Genomic DNA, 20,697 nt, shown 5'->3' with positions numbered 1-20,697 from the left:
TTATATCAGCCACAGCCCTTCATTAGCACAGCACCAGCAGATAACTCCCCCCTTTGGGGGAAATATTTTTTTTCACATCTAGGCCCCCGTTCCCGCTGCAGGAATGTGCTGGTGCAAAGTAGAAGAGGAAGTGGAGGAGCTTGGTTTCCAAGGAGAGAAGCTGGAGAGCAGTGCAGAAAGAAGGAAGCTGTGAATGAAAGAGGGCAAGTGGAAGGTAGAATCTATTGATTGGATGAGAAACCTTGTTTCTGTGAGCAGCTGTGTTCTCAGTGGGATGTCAGATTTTGACACTGTTCAGCAGGATTTCACTGGGAGGGCTGTGGGTTGGCAAGTAGAGTATATCATCATCTAAAGAGTCAGGTTATCTTAGTGACTGAGGATGCCAAAGATACAAGTCCAGAATCACTGAATTGGTACGTACTCTGATCTGCCCAATATGACCGTAGGTGTGACTTTAAATGTGAGATAAATCATTGCATTACTTCATTAGTTACTTACCGTCTACAATTAATTAATTCAGCACTAAACTAGCTTAAGCAGCAGTTCCTTACAGGATTTGCAGTTTGTAGGCTGGAGGCCCATTTGTGTCTCAGCTGACACAAATGAACATGCTGTGGTTAACTGAAGTGGGAAGAATCATACATAGTGTCTTGGTTGCAGTGTTGACAACTTACTCGTTTCTTTTAAAATTCAAGCCATGCTCAGCTCATTTTGGATGATTAAAAAAGGAGTTTTTATTTTTGTTTCCTAATTTCTGAGTTTTCTCCTGAAAAATGTTTTTGATCTGATCAAACAGATTTATCCTTCCAGACAGACCTTTATTCTCATTGCTGCAGCCATTTCTGCCTTGAGGCAGTGAAGAGGACTCCTGTTTCTCTGCATCCCTTCATGGTTTCACTGCAATTGAGTCATCTCCAATGTATCTGCTAAACCCTGGCTAAAGACAAGAAGGTCTGAACACAGCAAGGTTTGGCTTTCCTTTTTATGGTTGAAAAATGTGTTTTGAATTCTGTGCAACAGAGAAGATCTCTGTATGTAGTATTGCATGGACTGCAAATATCTGCCATGTTTCACTCTGCTTAGAATACAGCCACCTATGACACCTGTATAGTGTCTTGTGTTCTTAGAGCACAGTAGACAATGAAGTTTAGGAAGCACATTTTGTTAAACAGACCATGGTTAAGGAGGTAGATGGTTGGGAAAAATAATTCTCCCTAAGATTATAAGTATTAATTCCTATCTGTTTTTCTTGCCCTTACTCTCATTTTTTTTAGGAAAAAATCAGGCATTTGCTTTCACACCATATTGCAGTTGAAAATACAGTGTTAAAATAGTGTTGGATGACTGGAAGGGACGGCCTAATGAAAGTGATGGATGGGAGCAGCTGGAGAGATAGTGAACATGTCTGTGATTTTTGAAATTAATAACCATGGTATAAAATAAGTTATGTGGTTTTATAATAATGTGTTTGACACTGTCCCCAGCAGTAACTCTGCTTTATGTCTTTGTACAATGCTCAGCAGAGACTCTTGTTGTTATAAATGAATCGCTAATTTGGTGACCTCAGCTGATACCCTGAACAAAGGGCCAGTGACTGTTTGGTCTCAGATGACCCCAAGCTGAAATTTTGGGTACAGGGGTAACTCTGTGTGATAATTAGTGACTTCAGATGACCATGAGCCAAAATTTTGGAATAAAGGTGACCTCTAGTAACTCCATCTATTAATTGGTGATCTTAACTCACTCTCTGTGCTAATTAGCAACCACAGATGATGCCTGCATTCTAACTGCTGACTTCTTCTGCCCCTAGACACACATGCTGTGCATGTGATTTTGGGATCACCACATTAGCACCTAGAGGTCAGTTCCAGATGCCCATACACCAAATCTAACTCCACAGATCAGCTCAGGCCCATCCTGTCCTGTATTTCTTTCTCAGAAGTCCCCTGAGATGTCCCTATGAGCCCACAGTGTCCTTTGAAGTTACTTGGGGACCAAATGTGCTTCAGGACATCCACTGAGATCATCCTGATATCCAAAAAGACCTTTGGGTTCCACTGGGGCTCAAGAATTTGGCCCTACTATCATTTGTCATCCCCCACTTGGCTTCTTGGGGTCATTTCTTACAGAGGTCACAGAGGTACCAGTTATATCCCTTGAGCTGACCCAAGGGAAGTTCCTGCTGAAGTGTAACATTCTGGCTGCTTTCAGAGGCTCTCCAGATCCAGTGTCAGTTGGAAGGAGCGTGAGTGGGATGAACCCACTAGAAGATTTGCATTACATACTTGTCCTGAGTGCAGCTTTCAGGCAATACCCTCTGAGAGGAGCATGTGAAGCGTAAGAATGGTGACCCCCATGCATCTCCCCCTCTATTTCCCCCTACAGAAAGCACCATGTAGCAAAAACGCAACGTCGAAAATGGAAAACAGGGAGCAGCTGTTTTATTTCGGGAGAGAAGAGTAAGAGGCAGCTGCTTTTCCTTGGAAAACTGTTATGGAGTTGATATAAGGTGTCTTCCATCTCTTTACATCATATGGAGTTTTAGCAGAGTCTTGGCCCCAGCAGGACTGTGATGTCTTCCATCACCTCTTACCACAGTGCCCTCCTTCTCTGGGCCTCTTGGAACTCATTGCCTGAGATCCTTCAGCTCCCCATTGTTCACTTTATGGTTTTGGCTACTAAAACCAGTTAATGGCACCTTACTTAGCAGTTGCCTTTCAGGAGGAAGCTACAAAGAGAATATACTTCTCGATGTCCATGCACATTTCTGTAGGAGCAGCAACATCTGCTTGGAGACTTTCTGCCCTGTGCAAACACATGGGGCCCCAGTGGCAGACCCCTGTGAGTTCTGAAAAACTGGATTAATCTTTGCTTCAAGTATTTTGAGATAAATTGTCCCAACTTTCATATGAAAAAAAACCCCAACCAAACAACTAAAAAAAAAAAACCAAAACCAAACCACACACAAAAAAACAAAAACCAAAACAGTGAGGGAATTGGATGGGGAAAAAAGACCATAACATAAATTATTCCAAGAGAGGAGGGAGACTGGGCTATAGGGAGAAAATGAGACAATGCAAAGTCCAAATGTGCAGTTCCAAATGCCCAGCTCTAGCTGAAGCCAAAATAGTTCTCTTTACACCTTTTACCTCCTCTCTTTTTTGTAACCTACATCCTGCTGGGGTTACTCAGAACATGGAGACAACAAAATGCAGAAGCCCAAGCTGACCCAGCTTCTGTCCAGGTACCAATACACATATAAAGGTGCTTCCACTTGGCTTTAAGGTGTTGAAAAACCCGAAGGAGACCATAAGCACCAGCAAACTCCCAGGAACTCCTAGGGGTTGTCCCACATGGCAAAGAGCTGGGGCAGCACAGGGCAGGCTTGGGGCAAGGCACCATCCCATACCAACCATGCATGTAAAAGAGGCACAACTATGCTAAAGACAACAAATAGTGGTGCTGCATTTCTTTGATGCCTCTTAGAGGATGAGTAAACCAATACTTGGTGCTTCCCTGCAACAAAATCCAGGGCAAAAGACCAGATCCTTCTTCCTTCAAATCAGTGTTAAAACAAGTACTGAACCTACTGCAACCAATACAGAACCATTTTATAAAACACCGTCAGCTCTTGGGACAGTCCCCACTCTGTGTTTAATGGGTTTGCTCATCCTTTCAGAAAAAATTTATTCTGGTGTGACTCTGTCAAAACCAGTGGACAGAGCAGAGCATCAGATAGTGTCCATGAACTTTGAGTCTGCCAGAATGCCAGAAGGCAAAATACCAGGTCGTCAGGTAAACTCTGGGAAAGCTAGGTAATACCAGTGGTGTTGGTCTGATTGAAAATGTTATTTGGGCCTTTATTTAATAGTTTTCTTTCAGAGCAGACTGCTTTTCATTACCATTTTAAATAGACACTACCACCATAGTTAATAACTTTCATGGTATTTTTACCCTCCAGCAACTTTTTTATTTATTCTTAAATTATAAATGTTCTGCTTTTCTCTGGCATGCTTTTTTTTTTTTTTTTTTTTTTTTTGTGCTAGAACTCGATAATAAATTACCCAGGAGAACCATGCACTTGTGAAAGAAAGAAGCAATGGAACTGAGACTGAACACCTACCTGGTCAGCAGGAGATCAGAAGTCATGTTCAGCTCCCAGCAACCTGCCTGTCAGCCTGGAATATTGCTGTAAAATCCATGCAGTTATGCTGCCTTCACAGTGAAGCCTCCAGCCAGATGACATTTGTATGTGTGAGGAGTTTGTGCTGGGTGGAAATACCTGAAATACTGCAGCCACCTGTTGGCTGAAGAACAAGCATCCACGAATAAATGTCATTTTGAATTGTCCCATTGACTCACCAACACCACACAATAAAACAGTCCCTTTCCTTCTGGGGCTTAGCAGTGCTGCTGTCTCCATGTCTGCACAGACATCTGCATAAGCTGCGAATTAAATGAGAAGACAAGAAATCACCTTAAACATCAAATGTTCCCTGCTGGTTTGTGTTTATGCAACAGACAGAGCCAAAGAGAAGATGTGACCCATATACTCGGGTTATAGGACTAACATCTTATAGAAATTCAATGTTTTGGTAATCCTAGGTACTCCTTTGGGACTCTGGCCTAAGTCTGTGTTGATATCTCAACCTGCAGGAGCTGAGGCCTAAAACAAGTTTCTCAGATAAAATGCCATAACATTGCCAAGCCAAAGGAAATAGTGGTGGAAGATACACAGAAAAGCAAATTCAGTGAGTTACTTGTAGGGAAGTTGTAGCTACTCAGACATGTGAAAGGAAGAATATTCATTGAAGGAGCAGAGTGGAACTCTCTTCTATTTAAATGTATTGGTTGACTGAAGTGGGAATATTCAAAGCATATTTTTCTCCTATTAAGCAAGTACCAGCTGCTGGAACAGAAAGACATGCAGGAGAGTGGATCCAGCTGGTTTCCTCCCTTGCCATGCTCTCAGAGCACCTCAAAGACTGCTCTAGGCTCTAATGTCTGGTAAAAGATCCCAGAGAATGAGAATTGGTGATGACAACTCCAGCAAAACAAACACCCATCTCCTCTCCTGCCTGGATATAACTTCAGAGGAATTTTCTTAGGGATGTGAGACGCCTTTCAGATATAACAAGAATATTTTAATATATGGACAATTCAGTCAAACCATGGTATCTCCAACACAAAAATAGCTAGTTCTTCTTCTCTACCATGCCTGCATCAATAAAGCTACTATTGAACCATTGGTGTGTATTCAAAGAGCAGCAAAACTTACAGGGAGCCAGAAATTATTTAATAATGACAGAATGAATGTGACTAAGTAAAAGGCCTAAAAGAGAGCTCAGACAGCTAAAAATACAATCAAAGAGAGAAGATTAGAAACAACTGAATGAGTTCAAAAAACAGTGAAGCATTGGTTTTGGAGCAGAAAACCTTTCTGAAAAAAATACCAGTATGTTTACAAAAGCTGTTTTCTACACAAAATGCTGGAAGCATCAATGGAATATTCAAATTTATGGAATCACTAGAAATTCAGTGCAAGCCAGAAAAATTGTTTGGTGAAAGTCCTCTAAGAATTGCATGCCATTTCTAACTTCTGTTAGTGCTGGGTGCTGTGGGACCTCGAGTTCTGAGCAAGATGTAATTAGAAAGCAACACAAGCCTTAGAAGTTGTTCCTATTTCAGCTATTTCTAAGGGCACTTTTAATTGGCAATATTCAAATATAAACTCCTCCAGATATGAGTAATGACACAGTCTTCAACTCTCTCCTAAATTATTCCGAGTTTCTCAGTGAAAGATTATTTTAGTATGAACCAGTTATCTCCATTTAGAATAATAAGACAGCAATTTTGGTAGATTCTGAGCTAAACCTTCTTGAGACTGGTGTGTAATGAAAGAGAGAAAAGTAGCTCAGTAAAATAATCAGCAACAGAAAGACTTTTAGAAAGCTTCAATATGTTCAGAAGACTCTGAGCACTGAAATATATGTATAAATACATATATTTATATCTTCATAAACACCTCAGAAGGGAATGAAGAACCACTTCTTGGGTTGATGGTCTGGCTGAAGCAATGCATTGGAGCCATGAGCAGAGAGCTGCTGTTTGTATCGCTCTCAGATTTAAAACAGCACATTGTCCTGACTAAACATAATTTGTCAAGGATGTCTGACTATCACCAGTTTCTACACTTAATCAAAATATACCATTCTTTCATTAGTCACTTGCATCAAAAGGATGAGAAAGCTTACAACAAAGTCCTTATTTTCCAGAGAACTCTCTGTTAGGTAGTTCTTACTATGACTACTCAGGATGCAGTGACTTTGAGCAATGACTTTCTCTTACTGTATATTTATGAAACAAATTCATTTCCTGATGTAAATTAATAGTGGTGGCTTGTAGGAAGAACAAAACCTACACATGTATATTATTATGAAACATGCCAGCAAAGCATTTATTTTATTAAGCTACCAAACACCCTGCAAGACACTGAATGTACAATAAGATAAGAATGAGGGGGGAAAAAAAGCCTGTCCCCTAATCAGCTCAGAAGTTCAACAACACTGAAATGTTGCAGACTCATGCCATGTACCATTTCACAGAGAGCTGCTGCAGAGGAAACAGGGTGTGAGACAGGTAAGGCTGGGTCCCCACTGGAATTCAATTAACAGACTGCTTGATGTTTTCTAATTATCATAGAATCATAGAATAATTTGGAAGTTGGAAGGCGCCTTAAAAGATCATCTCTTTCCAACCCCATTGCCATGGGCAGGGACAACTTCCACTAGACCAGGTTACTCCAAGCCTCATCCAGCCTGGCCTTGAACACTTCCAGCAATGGAACATTCACAGCTTCTCTTGGCAATCTGTGCCAGTACCTCACCACTCTCATTCTAATTATCTGAAACAAATCTCAACAGCAGGCACTACTGAAGGACATAGAGCTATTTATGTTTTCCGTAGAAATCCAAACGTCTAACAGCTTGAAATAAAGGTGCCCTTTGTGGATTTATTGACAGCAGATGAGGTTCTTGCACTTTCAAAGCAGGCTGTGAAATTCCTGACAGAGGAACGGGCACTGGCAGTGTTGCTGGAGCCATCAGGAAAAGCTGAGGGCCACACTTCTGCTGCATCGCCCATTTTTCACCACAACAGGGTCACAAGGACCAAAATGCAGTTCATTTACCTTGTTTTCCCTTTTGCCATGGGATAACGCATCTTCTGAATGCCATTTTTTCTAAAAAGGCTCTCAAACAAACTGAAAACAATCTCCTGTGGAAACTCCATGCTCTCTTAGTATAGTATTTATAATATAGTATTTGTGGAATAGGTGATACATCCTTCAAAAGGTAAAACACCCCAAGTATTATATGAAAAAACATACAGTGCTTGCATTAGGTTTTGGCAATATTTTTAGGAAATCTCTGAAAAGCTAAAGAATAATAATAAAAAAAGTTATGTTTTGAACATCTATTTCATATAGACTTCCAACTGTGTGAGCCCCACAGTAGTTTAGAAAGCGTCTCTATGCATGGGCATGTGGGAGGTCACATCCTCCCATGACTGACATGACTCTGTCTCCTTTTTCCCAAGAAGGCTTCAGAACCTGAGGAAACACAGGCTGGTTCTCTCTCAGGTTTCCCCTTCCCCAAAGATTTCACTTTGCTCTTCCCTGTTAACTGCCATAAATGGCTCCTACAGAAAGAATGAGAATTTGATTAGGATGCATCACACAGGCCAAGGAACATGAATCAGCATCATTTATCCTGCTGCAGCACAGCACCTCACAATGAAAACCACATGGGAAATCTGAAAAGTGACAGTCAGGGCTCCAGATTAAAATGATTCTTGAAATTTCAAGGAAATTAAGCCTGAACCTTAGGTTTAATTAATTAGTCAATTATTACACACAAATATTGCTTTCAGCTCCAGAACTAAGTATCTCCAAAATATCAGAAGCTGTTATTTTGGTTAAGGTATGCTTCTGATAGCAACTTATACATTTTAAATATTAAAGATTACAAAATAATATGAGAAATAAGAACTTATAAAATAGGTGTTCATTCTCAGTATTCTTCTCAGTGCAATGAGGTACAATATTCTGATATCAAGGTCAGTTCTTTGATTCAGTGGTGTCAAAGTGCCTCCAAAATGCTTCTAATTAGGCACATTTATCAATAAAATTCATCCATTTGTATTGAATCCTTTTTATAGTGGGTAGCTCTGGTTGCCAGCAAAATGAGGTCAAAGTGAACAGAGGGGCAATGATGTCTGTATTCCTGGCCTCCACTCATTTAAAAGCTCATCATATTTCTACTTCATTGTGTTTAAAATAGAAATGAATTTCACAAATTAGATTGAAATCCATGAGCAATTAAAAAAAAAATTGTTAGTCAAACGCTGTTATCACTGTTAGAAAACTGGACTATCATTGCTTCGGTAACACAGCAAAAAATGGTCCCATAATTGACACTGGATAGATAGCTGGAAAGCAAAATAATGAAGTTGCCCCGGGTGAATTTGAAGAAGTGAAGTCTTTTAACTAAAGACAAAATAATTGGAAAGTTTTAGCTAAGAAATAATGGGGAAATGAACAGAACACTACCATAAAAAAAGCTTGTGTAGGCTTAGATAAAAAATAGAGCAGTTGAGACTTGAAGACAGCATTGGCAGTGATTAGAAAAGAAAATAGAGAGAATGACAAAATGTTATGCATAGATGTTGCCTTCTTTAAAGTCAGAGTTTTCTGTGGAGTTGTTTGAAAAGAGAGGTAGGAGTTGGGGTGAAGAAATGTGACCACATCATTGCACAGGCAATCTTCCTTTAATGAAGAGCAAATCACCTGTGGATTAATGGTTTCTGCTGGGGCTGGGGTGCACAATGCACTCTGCACTGTCTTTCACCAATTCTTCTTCATTAAGGATATGGAAATTTTGCAGCAAATAAACTCTCCTGTGCTCCAGCTGGTCCTTAGTAATCAGAGGGGCTGGGTGTGCCTGCACTTAATTTCTGATTGTAGCCAATTCGGCACTGTCAGTCTGGTGGAGTTCAATACGAACTGGCATGATCACAGACTTACAAATAGTGCATTTTACTAGTCCAGTACTATAGGTCTGGCTGAGTTCAACGAGAGCTTTCACAAATACAATGGTTTATTGAAGCAATGGGAAAGGAGATTCAGGATTACTGGTTAAAAATGCACTAACTTGCACAGTGTTACTCTGTATTGAGACAGAAGAGATATTAGTGATGCATATATGGAGACAGATAGATAGATAGATACACAGGTCTGCTTCAATATGGGTGGAGCTGGAAAGCCCACCTAAAGACATCCCATCAGGAGAGAAGGAGACACACAGTCCATCAGCAGACCCTGAGAAAGCAGAGGTGTTTCCCCCTCTTAATTCTCCTTTTTGTTTTCTTTATCTGTCAGAACTTGGATGGCACTGCAGGCACACACCATGGTGTGCCCAAGAGCTGTACACATGCATCACCAGTGTTAAAAGGTCCCAGGCACTGGAATTAGCTCCAAGGCAGACCAAGGCAGTTGGCCACAAATGTGCCAGTGAACCCTGCACATATATTGCAGCCAAAATCTGATGAATTTGCGGTGCAGCTCACATGGGTTCAGGTGATGGTATTTTCTTGCAATCCTCAGTTGAAACTACTGTCTCAAGTGAGTTGAAGTAAGTTGCTCAACATTCAGAAGAAAGGGGTTGTACTAGTTTGAAAACAAACTAGTGGGAGACACCAAGTCAGAATAACAATTAATAGGGAAAAAAAATAAGGAAAGAAAAAAAAAAAATAAAGGCAGAAAACACTGGGTTAAACTGACAGAGTCAGGGTACAACCTGACACCCTGTTAATCAGGGTGGTGGTAGCAGTCTGGTAGAATGGGGCTGCAGTCCTCCTGAAGAGGTGATCCTGTAGAAAAATGGGTCTGCTCTTCCTCAGAAGGTCCAGTGGTGGCTATGTAGCTCCTGTGCTCTGGAAATCCAGTGGAAAGATTATTTCTGGTGTTCAGCATCTCAGATTATATCCACGATGGGATGCGTGGTTCCTCCCTCTGGGTGGAGCATCTCACAATGGGGTAATGAGTCATGAGGCCAAGTGTTGATTAGGCTCATTAACAGAAGATAGTCCGGAGGGAGTTATCTCCGAGTCAGGCGGCAGGACAATGATGGGCAATTAACAGAAAGATAGTCTGGGGGGAGGAGGCAAGGAAACACTGCCCCACCGGATTTCAACAGCTCATGAGGATGGTAATAGAATACACTGCAACCCAGGACAGGGGTACATCACTAATTTAATATCTGTCTTTTTTTTTCCCTGGGAAAATTTCTGGGATCTGCAGGTTTCTTTCACTCTGTCATCACCACTATTTTGCTTCTCACATCTCTGTCTTCCAACCAGCTAAATCATTGAAACAAACTGGGTAAGAGAAACAGAATCATGTAAGCAGAATATTGTTCTGTACTCTGCAACCATCTTGCAAACAGATCACACTGATTAAAATACCAGACTCAGTGTTCTGAGTGGGATGCAATGGTGATTTCTTCTACTCTATAAACATTCATTTTTCAAGAGTAAACCATCATCTGTTGTGACAGTAAACAGCTTCACAGAGTCCCTGTTCTTTGTTTCCTGAGGTACCACTCAGCTTGGTGGGAAGATGCACACTCCTGTTGCTGGGTACCTTCACCCGTACGAATGACATGGCCTGGTGCTCTACCTCTGTCATAGATCCACACCCTTATACTCCCCCAGGAAAGGTGCATTATCTTCCAATTTCATTCTTGCAGTCCTGCTAGGATGGCATGGATGTGCATTCAGGGGAAAACATCAGAGCCTGACTCCAGAGGAACAAGTAGGTAAAGTTCCACGGACTGCTTGTTTGTTATCAGAGAAGGAAAAACCCCCAACCTGCTGTTACATCCCTTGTGCTCCTTCACAAAGGCAATCTAAACTGGAAGCACGTAAAGGGCAACATTTAGAAGAATGTAACAGTGTTGGTGCATTATGATTCTGTGAGAAACAGCACACCTAATCTCCTCATATGATACAGTTACAGCAGTAATATTTTTTAATCAGCTAATCCCACTGGTTCCAATTTTCTTCAGGTTGTCCAGTTTTTGCCTGTATTTTTCCTTTACTCCATATTCATTTTCTATTCTTGCAGAGGAATTTTTCATCAATTGATGCCTTTTCCTGGTCTTAAAATCAAGAGGCATACACAGTTAGAAGGGGAAAAGGGATTTTACCTTGGTATTTATTTTTAAGGATCCTTAGGTGTACACATCCAGGTCATATGCATCGAGATGCACCCCCCCGAGTCTTTCCCTGTGTCTCTGTGTCTCTCCTCTCCTCCCCCCCCCCAACATTGGGTATAACATTATAGGTTTTACTAATTAGCATATCTATCAAAGATTCCCCAATGAGAGGCTCAAGTGAGACCCCCCTTCCCAAGGAACCTTCCCCTGGATGGTTCTATCTTGGTTTACAGAATATGTTCTGGAGAGGACCTTGGGGTCTGGGGCACACTGATCCCTAGCTACGAAGCTTCCAAAATGTTTAGTCTCTTAGCTTGACAAACAAGTCCAAGAATGTAGGCAAAAAGCACCAGGAATACAGAAGCTGTAAAAGGTATAACAGGGGTATAAAAGAAAAGGCAAAAATCTTCATGGCATCAAATATATGCTATTAACTCACAACTAAAATGTTTTCAGAAGGAATATATCCTTTTTAATAGATGATCCTGTCATAAAATATATATTTAAAACCATCAGCGATACCCAATAAATAAATACCCAATTAATACCCAATATATGTCACTGTCAAGGCAGGTCACGACACATATATACACTGACAACTCCAGGCAGTGGCAAAAAGCATCTTTAATTCTACAAAGCTTCTTTTATACAGTTTCTTGGTACCTGTGCTGTGTCCCCATTGGCTTCTATGTTAACACCCCACAAAACTACTGGTTACTTGAAATTAACACCCATCTAAAATAAATCTAAACCAAATAACAGCCTCCCCAGTGCAGCTGTGCATTCTTCATCTGTTGTTTTGGGTTCTTGCTTCTGTTGATGTTAAAACTTCTCACAGGTACAAACCAAATTTGCAAGGGTACAAAGTGATTGTGTCCAAGTCAAGGTCTGTGAAACTTTCAGAGGAGCTTGTTGGTTTCCACAAATATATACCAAATAAATATAAAATATACGTATATAATAGAAATATCCTTTCCTACACAAGTTAGGAAAGATCTCAAATAAAATACTCTAAACCTTTAGCTTGGTAAGATGCATATCTATCAGCATCTTAGCATATTTGCTCATTCAGCATTAAAATTAATTGAAGGTGGTTTCTAACAACCACATCATTTGATCCTCCCCCTTCTCTTCACTCTTTCAAATACCATTTAAATCTTTAACATAAGATTTTTCCTTTGCTGTTTCTATCCCAAGGTTAAAAGTTTTTATTTCCATGCAGTAGCTGAAAATGGGCTTCTGAAATAAGCAATGTGGTTGCAAGGATTGCAGCAAGGTTGGATGTACAATTAAGATAATGGTGGCACTATCCATCTGAATAATCGTTTAGCTAATGATTACTGTGTTGGAACATTTTATGAGGTACAGAATAAAAGGAAAATCAAAAGGAATTCCCTTTGAATAAATATTTGGCATGGCTGAGTGCTGCAACAGCATATCTGAATGATAAAGGATGTTCACTAAGCCAAAGCTGTCTTCTCTGCTAGAGAAGAGGAGGATTTAATTTGTTGCTTTTTTCCCCTCTCCAGAGTTATATTTTAAATGAAAAGTGTTGCTTTCATGAATGCTCAGTTATTTCTTGAAAGGACATGCTCCAAAAGGAAAATAAAATAAAATAAAAATTTTTTAAAAAGCTTTTTAACCTTTGTTGTGCCAGGGAATAGAATAGGCTGTTTCAAGAGATGATGTTCTGCACAGGAGGAACAAATCTTTGGGCCGATTCTCCCCAAGGTAACAAAAGGTGTCTTGAGGCAGAAGGCTGTTGTGTTTGATTACTTGGCTATCTGGGCATATGGAGTTCCAGAGCAGGGCATATAGACTTCCCTGGCATATACATTGCTATTGTATTCCCTGATTTGAATTTGTCAATCCAGTCGATTTACATTCTCTGAGAAGTGGGACTCCAGACACATTAACTACACCTATTCTCAGGGAGCCAGGTCATAACCTTTCAATTACAGCTGCTGTGAGTCACCCAAGTGTCACAGTCAGAAATGAATTCGGATCCTTAAGTGTTTATTACCATAGCACCATCTTTTGCAACCCAACACTTTTCTCAATTACATTTGTAGATTTTTATCACTTTGAATAGGTTTTGATCTTGTTTATTGAACTGGTCTTAATTTCTTGGTTGGTTTGTTGGGTTTTTTTTGTAAGAGTTTAATAATCAAATTTCAGGAAGATCGTTGTTAATACAGTAGGTTCAACTTATAGTTTAAAGATCTGCTACTTTGGACCAAAGGGTAAAAATATGCACTGTTTTGCTTCAATGTCCAGGAGAACCAACCCTCCCTGTTTCACTAACCTTAATGAGGCAGCAGTCTATCCCCAAAGCCCAAATGACATTTTCTGAAATAGTTCAGGCAAGAATGTATGGAATGTGCATCCCTTGCACTATAGTTGCTAACAGAAGTAAATATTTCAAATGACCTTTGCCAGGCCCTGTGTTTACCAGGGGTATTAATTAAACTTCCATGAAAAAGTCCACAAGGATTACATTAGAACCAGGAATAACATCCCTCTGACATACCTGGCCTATTTTGGGTGTCATTTAACCAACAGTAGAAGCTACTTGTGACCTGTCATCCCTTTCATTAGTCAATCTTAACATCTACACAGAATTATAGATCTCTAGTTTTGCAGTAGCAATTTTCCATTTCACTCAGCATGACACAAACAATCAGATGCTCTGAAGGTGCTTGGATATCTGCTGTGGCCACTGTGCTTCTTGTGGTCTTAAGCAGAATCACAAGAAAAATCATTGTGCCAAATGATTTAACTGTCAAGCCAAGGCTGATTTTTCAACAGTTCCATAAATACAGTCTTTAGCATTTATTTACAACCTTATAGTTTTGAATTAGATATGAAAGCCTTACATGCCTGAATATATGCAAGCCTTTTGATTCTGGGAGGTGTATCCACCTATTCTACAAAGCAATAACTTAACGTATATGCTCAATATAAAAAGTGTATGATGTCTGTCACCACCACAGACTTAAGTAAGTCCTGTCTTTGGGAGCATCTTGCTTGTATCACATGGCAGACTTGCCTTGCTGGACTTTGCAGAGCTGGTTTTGGAAGAAGGAAGGTTGATTTTGTGAAAAGTTAATAATTAATAATTAATAATTAAGATTTCTATTTAATTTTGCATTCCAAATAAATTCATAACTCACAACAGACAGGAGTACATAGAAGCTGAACACTTCATTTAATACATTAATCGAATGGTTTACATTTTTATTTGAAAAGGAGTGTCAAAGCACACTAAAGCTGGATATAGAGAAGACAGAGGGTGAAAACAAAATCTTAGATAAGAGTAGATAAGCTACTTCAAGATAGGAAGAAAAGCAAGCCTCCTGCAAATACAGTGGAAAGAAACATACTGGAGAATTTAAATGACTAAACGAACATGATTTCTTTTGTTATTTCTCTCCATAAGCAGAGAGATTTTTTTGTTTGTTTTCCTCTCCCTTCATGTGTGTATGGAATACTCTTAGTGGCAATTTAAAGATACTTAGACATTCTTCAGAGAAGTTGGAATCATTGGCCTCTTTATATTTATCCAGTTTACAAGAGAAAGGAAAATTCCACAATAGGGACAAAAGGAATTTTCTCCTAAAATGATGCCTTGTTGAATCTTATAAAAATGAAAGAATGATTAAACCATATTAGAGAGGAGATATATGTGTACAGGGACCCACATTCTACATAAACACAACTCACTATATTTTATTTGATCACAACTCTAGTACAAATGTTCTCCTGGATGACAGCTTGGATCCAATAAGACATAACTGGGGATAGGTGCTAATGTCTTGTCAAAGTTATATAGTTTCCTTCTGAAAAAGACATCTGGTTTAATTGCTCAATGCCAACTGAATCCTTATAACCAAAGGCAATAATTGCTTGCTGCTGAATTATGTCTATGAATAATTGAAGGACTTGCCTTTCTCTATCCTTACTTTGGCTCCTGGGATTGAAGGGACCCAGGCTTTGCATTTATTAAATAGACACAATCTTGGTTTATTTAATTTCCATTTTTATTTTATGTTCTCTATTCTCACTTATGTTAAAATTCTTCCCCATTGTTACACACGGAGTTGTGTGTGTAACAGCACCAAAACACAAAGGTGCCTGAAAGCATGTCTTGTTTCTAGTTCTTGCCTTCCTTTAAAAAACACAGCTTAGTGGGTTTTTCAGGGGAACCATGTCTGAAATGTCTATTGAAGAGATCTTCAAATGACAAAGAGGCATTTACAACAAATCACACTCGTCAGTAGGGTTTTCTTCTAAATGAAGAAAGTCCTCATAACAAGCCCTAGTGTTACATTTCACAGTACTTTTTTTATGCCAAGAAACTGCAATTATGATGATAAGTTAAGCTTACTTTTCTTTATGCAGTCTTAGAATATTCTACAGGCTAGAAAACTGCTGTTTTCCCTATGTTTATTAAATCCAGGGGTCAAAGAGGTATGCTTATTCTTGAGAGACAGCTTATCAAAACCTCTGCGTGGGAATTTTATAAGAGCATTTTACCTTATCTGTTGAGCAACACAGTCATTTTCATATTCAAGATTATAAAAGTGACAAGATAATTTTATTTACACACACACCCATGCACACACACACATCTATATGCAAAATACAGGAATGTTTTCCTTTATAACTGCTTAGGCTCAGACAAGGGTTGTTAACAGGTAATCTTCATGGCATTGACTAAGCCAACTATGAATGTCAACAGTGGGAGGAATTTCACCCTTTTCTAAGCACACAGTACTAAACAATTGACTACTTAGCTGAGGCTTGCTCCTGCTTCCATTTAACTTGGAGTCAAAAGAGTCAAGAGGAATAATATTAGATTCATTATATCCTTAAAAAAATATGCAAAATGATGTGTTTCAGCTTTTGACCACTGCTAAATGCAATTTAATAGGCTAAATGAATGCAGTATGCAATATTTATATGTCCTTACAATTCCTTAAGAATATGCTATACATTATTTACAGAGTAATGTTAGACTTTGTTAGCCATTATGAAGGATTAATTATCTGCAATTAGCAAACAGCTGAATATGCCAACATACTTGTTCATTCCTTTTAATCAGTAATTTAGGAGAAGTTTTCCACCTTAATTAAAACCTTAGTGTATTTTTGCACATATTCAGCACTCCCTTATCAATACAGGAAAGAAAAGCTCTAACAGAGCAATCTCCAACTCATCCCTTCTTTTCACCTTATAAATTCTCAGTTCCACATGCAAGAAAGAGATGTACAATTCCTAGTTAAAGAGGGATTAAATAAATATTTGAGATTTTTTATCTGTTCACAAATAATCTGCAGGTGAAAACAGAAGTTACTTCACTGGCTCTGGAAGTTGTCATGAGCTTCCAGTGGCTACTTGGTTTAATACTCAATAGAGTTATTTCTAAAGTAGATGCTCAAAAGGACCTCTGCTCAAAATTATGTGTAACATCACGGTTGGAACATTCACTTTTAGTATTGGACCACTTGGTTCCAATCTCTGCTCCTGACCAGGTAAGAAAGGGATATCAAAAGATCAGATAAGTATTGTGCCATGTGAGTGGAGGAGTAACACTGGCTGCCTCCTTCACTCCAGTCTCATTTCTGAGGAGGGATGGGAGCCACTGATACACCTCACCTGTTCAGGAGAGGACTCCAAGACAGTAAAATGGCACAAGCACAGAAATAGCTACTGTGGGACACAGAAAAATTAAATGCTCATACCCCTGATCAGAATGGCATGAAAAAGAAATAAACTACTTTGCATTCACCAACTTTATCACAGGAAATGAGCATGCACATGGAAGTTAATCACAAAAACAGCTACTTTAGTACATCAGCAGCAAGTTACCTCCCAGTAACTCCTTCTACCTCAAAGCCCTCCTTACTTTCATGGGTAGGATTTAATCTGCAGCCTCTCTTTCATCTTTGGGGGCTATCTCAGATATCTCTGCTCAATTCAGGTTTTTGTTCATGCACACTGGTCTGGCAAGTACCATTCTTGCTGTGTATAGGAGAGTCCACATCCCTTACACAGAGGTGTGCAGTCATCAGTGCCTCCTGTGCTTCTTCAGTATTGCACAGAGCTGCTGAAAGCTTAATCTGCCACACAAAAATCAAGCAGGCTATTCTCATTCTGCACAGCATGCCTACAAAAAGCCATTCAGGACCTGCTTTTAAAATGCTGAGTGTAAACACATTACATTAACAAAAGTGGAAAACAATATTTTTGATGGAGCTTATTTTGATCTGGCCTTGCCTTGAAGATCTGGAGCCTATTGATAAGAACAGTCTGTCCTTGGGTTTAAAACTGAAGACACGACGTTTTTGTTAATCCTGTTAATCTCATTAGATATCTGCCCAGAAGTTTGTCTACAACAAAATGAGTCAGAGAATAGAATGGTAATGGATTTTTTGTTAACTTTTGAGAGTTCTTTCCTGGCTTTGGAGCATTCATAGCTACTAAAATGAAACAGTTTATACTCTGTAGAACCCTGTCAGGCCAGTGTAACTCACAATGTAAGGCAATTCCAGCTGATTCAATAACGTGAAGGCTACTTTCAATTTGTTTGAATGGTGCCTACACTGCTTTCTATACAGGAATAGCTTGACAATTTAGGCTATTTCAATGGACTGTTCACATTCAACTCAGTTGTCACCATCTGTTCCACCTTGCCATTATAAATGCAAGCAAGCATTGTTCACAGTTTCAGCTTGGGTACATTCCTTACCCTGCACAGTGCAAGTCTTCCATCTGTTTTCTGGCAGGGAATGTAGACACAAACTGGGAAAAATTTCCTCTTCTGATACTACATATTCTTTGAGAAGACCATAGTATTTTTTAGATTGTAATACGGTGGGTTTGATGAGGACTAGATAAAGTACAAAGTGTTTAAACGATGTTTGAGAGCACCAGTCCCCTTCCACGTTCCCCCTTATATTCCTGGCTCTCTCTACTCATGTGCCTGCTATATCATAAAATATATGGGTTTTCTTCCACTAGTGAGGAAAAAAAGTATAATGTGAAAAGTATCAAAGGGGATACTGTGATATATTCTCCTTGCCTTTTCTATTGTAAAATATAAAAAAAGGGAAATGTGTGATCTCTCACTATGCTGAGATTCAAAATAATGTTCATTTTCTTTCTGGGATTATGATTGCTAAAAGAATGAACTTCAAAGCACCAGTCCAAGTAGATCTCAGCCCTTTTATACCAAAAAACCTGTTGTATAGCAGAATCAGCATCTATGCACATTGATACACTTTCTTTTCTAAAGGAGCTTCTCTTTAAATACACAAAATGAGCTGTCATAAAGAAACACAGTAGGATTTCCCTGTTCGTAATTTTTTTTCTTTTCATTGCCCATGCATAGTATTAACTTCTAGCTGACTCTGCTTGCCAAAGGCAGCCTTACAAAATGATAGGTGGATCACACAGTACTTCCACTTACTGAACTGTCAATATTCCACTGTTAATTAGTTGCTAATGATGCAATTTACCCTGACAATATTTCAGCGATAGAAACTCTTCTGTTTAAACATCCCTGACAAACTTATTTTCTTGATATATTAAGACCGGAGCAATGAAGTCTCTTATTATTTCTGTCTATTTCTTCACCCAAAGATTTCCTTTGAGACAATGAGGTGATGGGTAGTTAGAAACAAAGCCTCACATCTGTAGGACTCTGGCTTGAACTCAGACAGTGATGCTGGTAACCAGAAACCTGTGATTTTCCATTACTAGATTTTAGTGTGTCTTGCAGCACAGAGACATTTCCAGTACAACGTCTATCACAAAACCTTGCCATTGCAATTGATGTCTATCCTAGGCAGCCTTCCTATCTAGGTTGCAGAATTCACTGCCTTGCCAGCATTACAGATTACAGACAAGAAAAGATTGGGATGTGTCCTTATGGTCCTGCTGTTCTCTGAGGACACCAAACCCAGAGCTAAGCAGAAGTGGGCCATGCTGGAGCTGACTGCATTCTCCATCTTAAACAGAAGAAAATCAGGTCTTAGGCTACTGTGACAGCTCTGTCTTTTTAGAGGATATGACATGCTGAATTCATCCCAGTTCTCACAATCATCAAGATACAAAACTTAAGCATAAACAGTTGTGTTCACCACCATGTCCTAAGCAGTTTTATTTTGTATTTCCTCTCCAACTCTAATTTATATTGGAAACATTGTTCTATGTTTCCTACTACAAACTGTTGTATAAGTTTTTGAGATACCAGTTGGATTTTTAACAAGGGAGGACTGAAGCAATCATCTCAGTGACTTGATCCACATAAGAGAACTAGGCACAGCTTCACCACACCTAACCCTAAGTGCTATTGTCCACACTATAATCTTCTCGATACAAGTGCTAAAATTATGTTAATCCAGAGATGCTTGCAGTCTCTATTATCTAAACTCTTGGCAGGGAATCCTAGAGAGATGGGCTTAAGTTTCACCTCCTAAGAAGGAAAGGGCTGCAAGAAGGCTTTGATAGAAAAAATGGTAAGAAGTTTATCTCAGACTTTAGAAGTGCATGCTCCTAGAAACAAATTCCTGCTTTAAACAAACAATAGGAGGATTTTAAGCTCACTTTCTTATCCTTTGGGTGAAACCTATAGATACCAGGTTCTAAGTAAAAAATAAGGAAAATGCACAACACGTTTCTTCTTCCTCTCCCCTGTGTTCAGCATGAAATCTCACCTGACTATATGCTCTAAGTGTATTCATTTGATCAGTCTTTGCAGATATTACGGGAAAGGAAAAATTTGATTTCTGAATCCTGCAGGAGATTAAACACCATGCTGCTCACTAAGAAAAAACTTCTGTGTTGGCTCAGTGGACGACTACTAAGGTATCCTAGTTAGTGGACAAGTAGGTGTCTGCAGGCTTAACTAGTCACCGGGAAGGCTTTTGGGAATCTATATCTTGGATTTAACCATTTAAATAAAAAATCTGTTGAATGTTGTACATTCCGTGGCTACAAAAATATTTGCCAAGCACTGTTACAGGCAGTGGTTGCTGCAGTGCTTGACTTTCCTTCTCCTGCGGACACCAAAAATTAGGGGCTAACACAGTGAGTATGTCTGTCTGTCCCTGTGCTGCCCATTTCCCCATCACAGTTTCCTCCATAGCTTTCCTTTCCTGACTTCCTCTGAGATACATTGTCTTCAGAGCTCTGTAAAAGAACCTAAAAAGTGGTTTCTCTAGTATTAGGATCTGTGTGTTGCTGAACGCTGAAAAGGTAATTTCCCATGCACCAGCAGGCTTCCTCTGTATTTCTAGACTCATTTAAAATGATTCCATAAAGTGATTTGGAATCCTGTGTAGTGAGATGCATTTCTCACTATAAATGAAATTTATTTCATATCTGTTTTGATAAGTACTGTAACATCTACCCCAATGTT

At 39.4% G+C, this 20,697-nt stretch overlaps 1 long non-coding RNA gene across 1 annotated transcript; it reads left to right on the top strand.

The window, feature by feature from the left end:
- Nucleotides 1–675: 675 nt before the first annotated feature.
- Nucleotides 676–7,925, top strand: LOC125326900. Its single transcript, XR_007204062.1, has 3 exons — nt 676–967; nt 2,386–2,509; nt 4,047–7,925. It is a non-coding gene; the product is annotated as an uncharacterized LOC125326900 (long non-coding RNA).
- Nucleotides 7,926–20,697: the final 12,772 nt, after the last annotated feature.

Source organism: Corvus hawaiiensis, chromosome 6 (assembly GCF_020740725.1).
Source record: "Corvus hawaiiensis isolate bCorHaw1 chromosome 6, bCorHaw1.pri.cur, whole genome shotgun sequence".
Lineage (NCBI taxonomy): Eukaryota > Metazoa > Chordata > Aves > Passeriformes > Corvidae > Corvus > Corvus hawaiiensis.
Note: the sequence above shows the minus strand (reverse complement) of the source record. Positions and strands in the feature narration are given on the sequence as shown.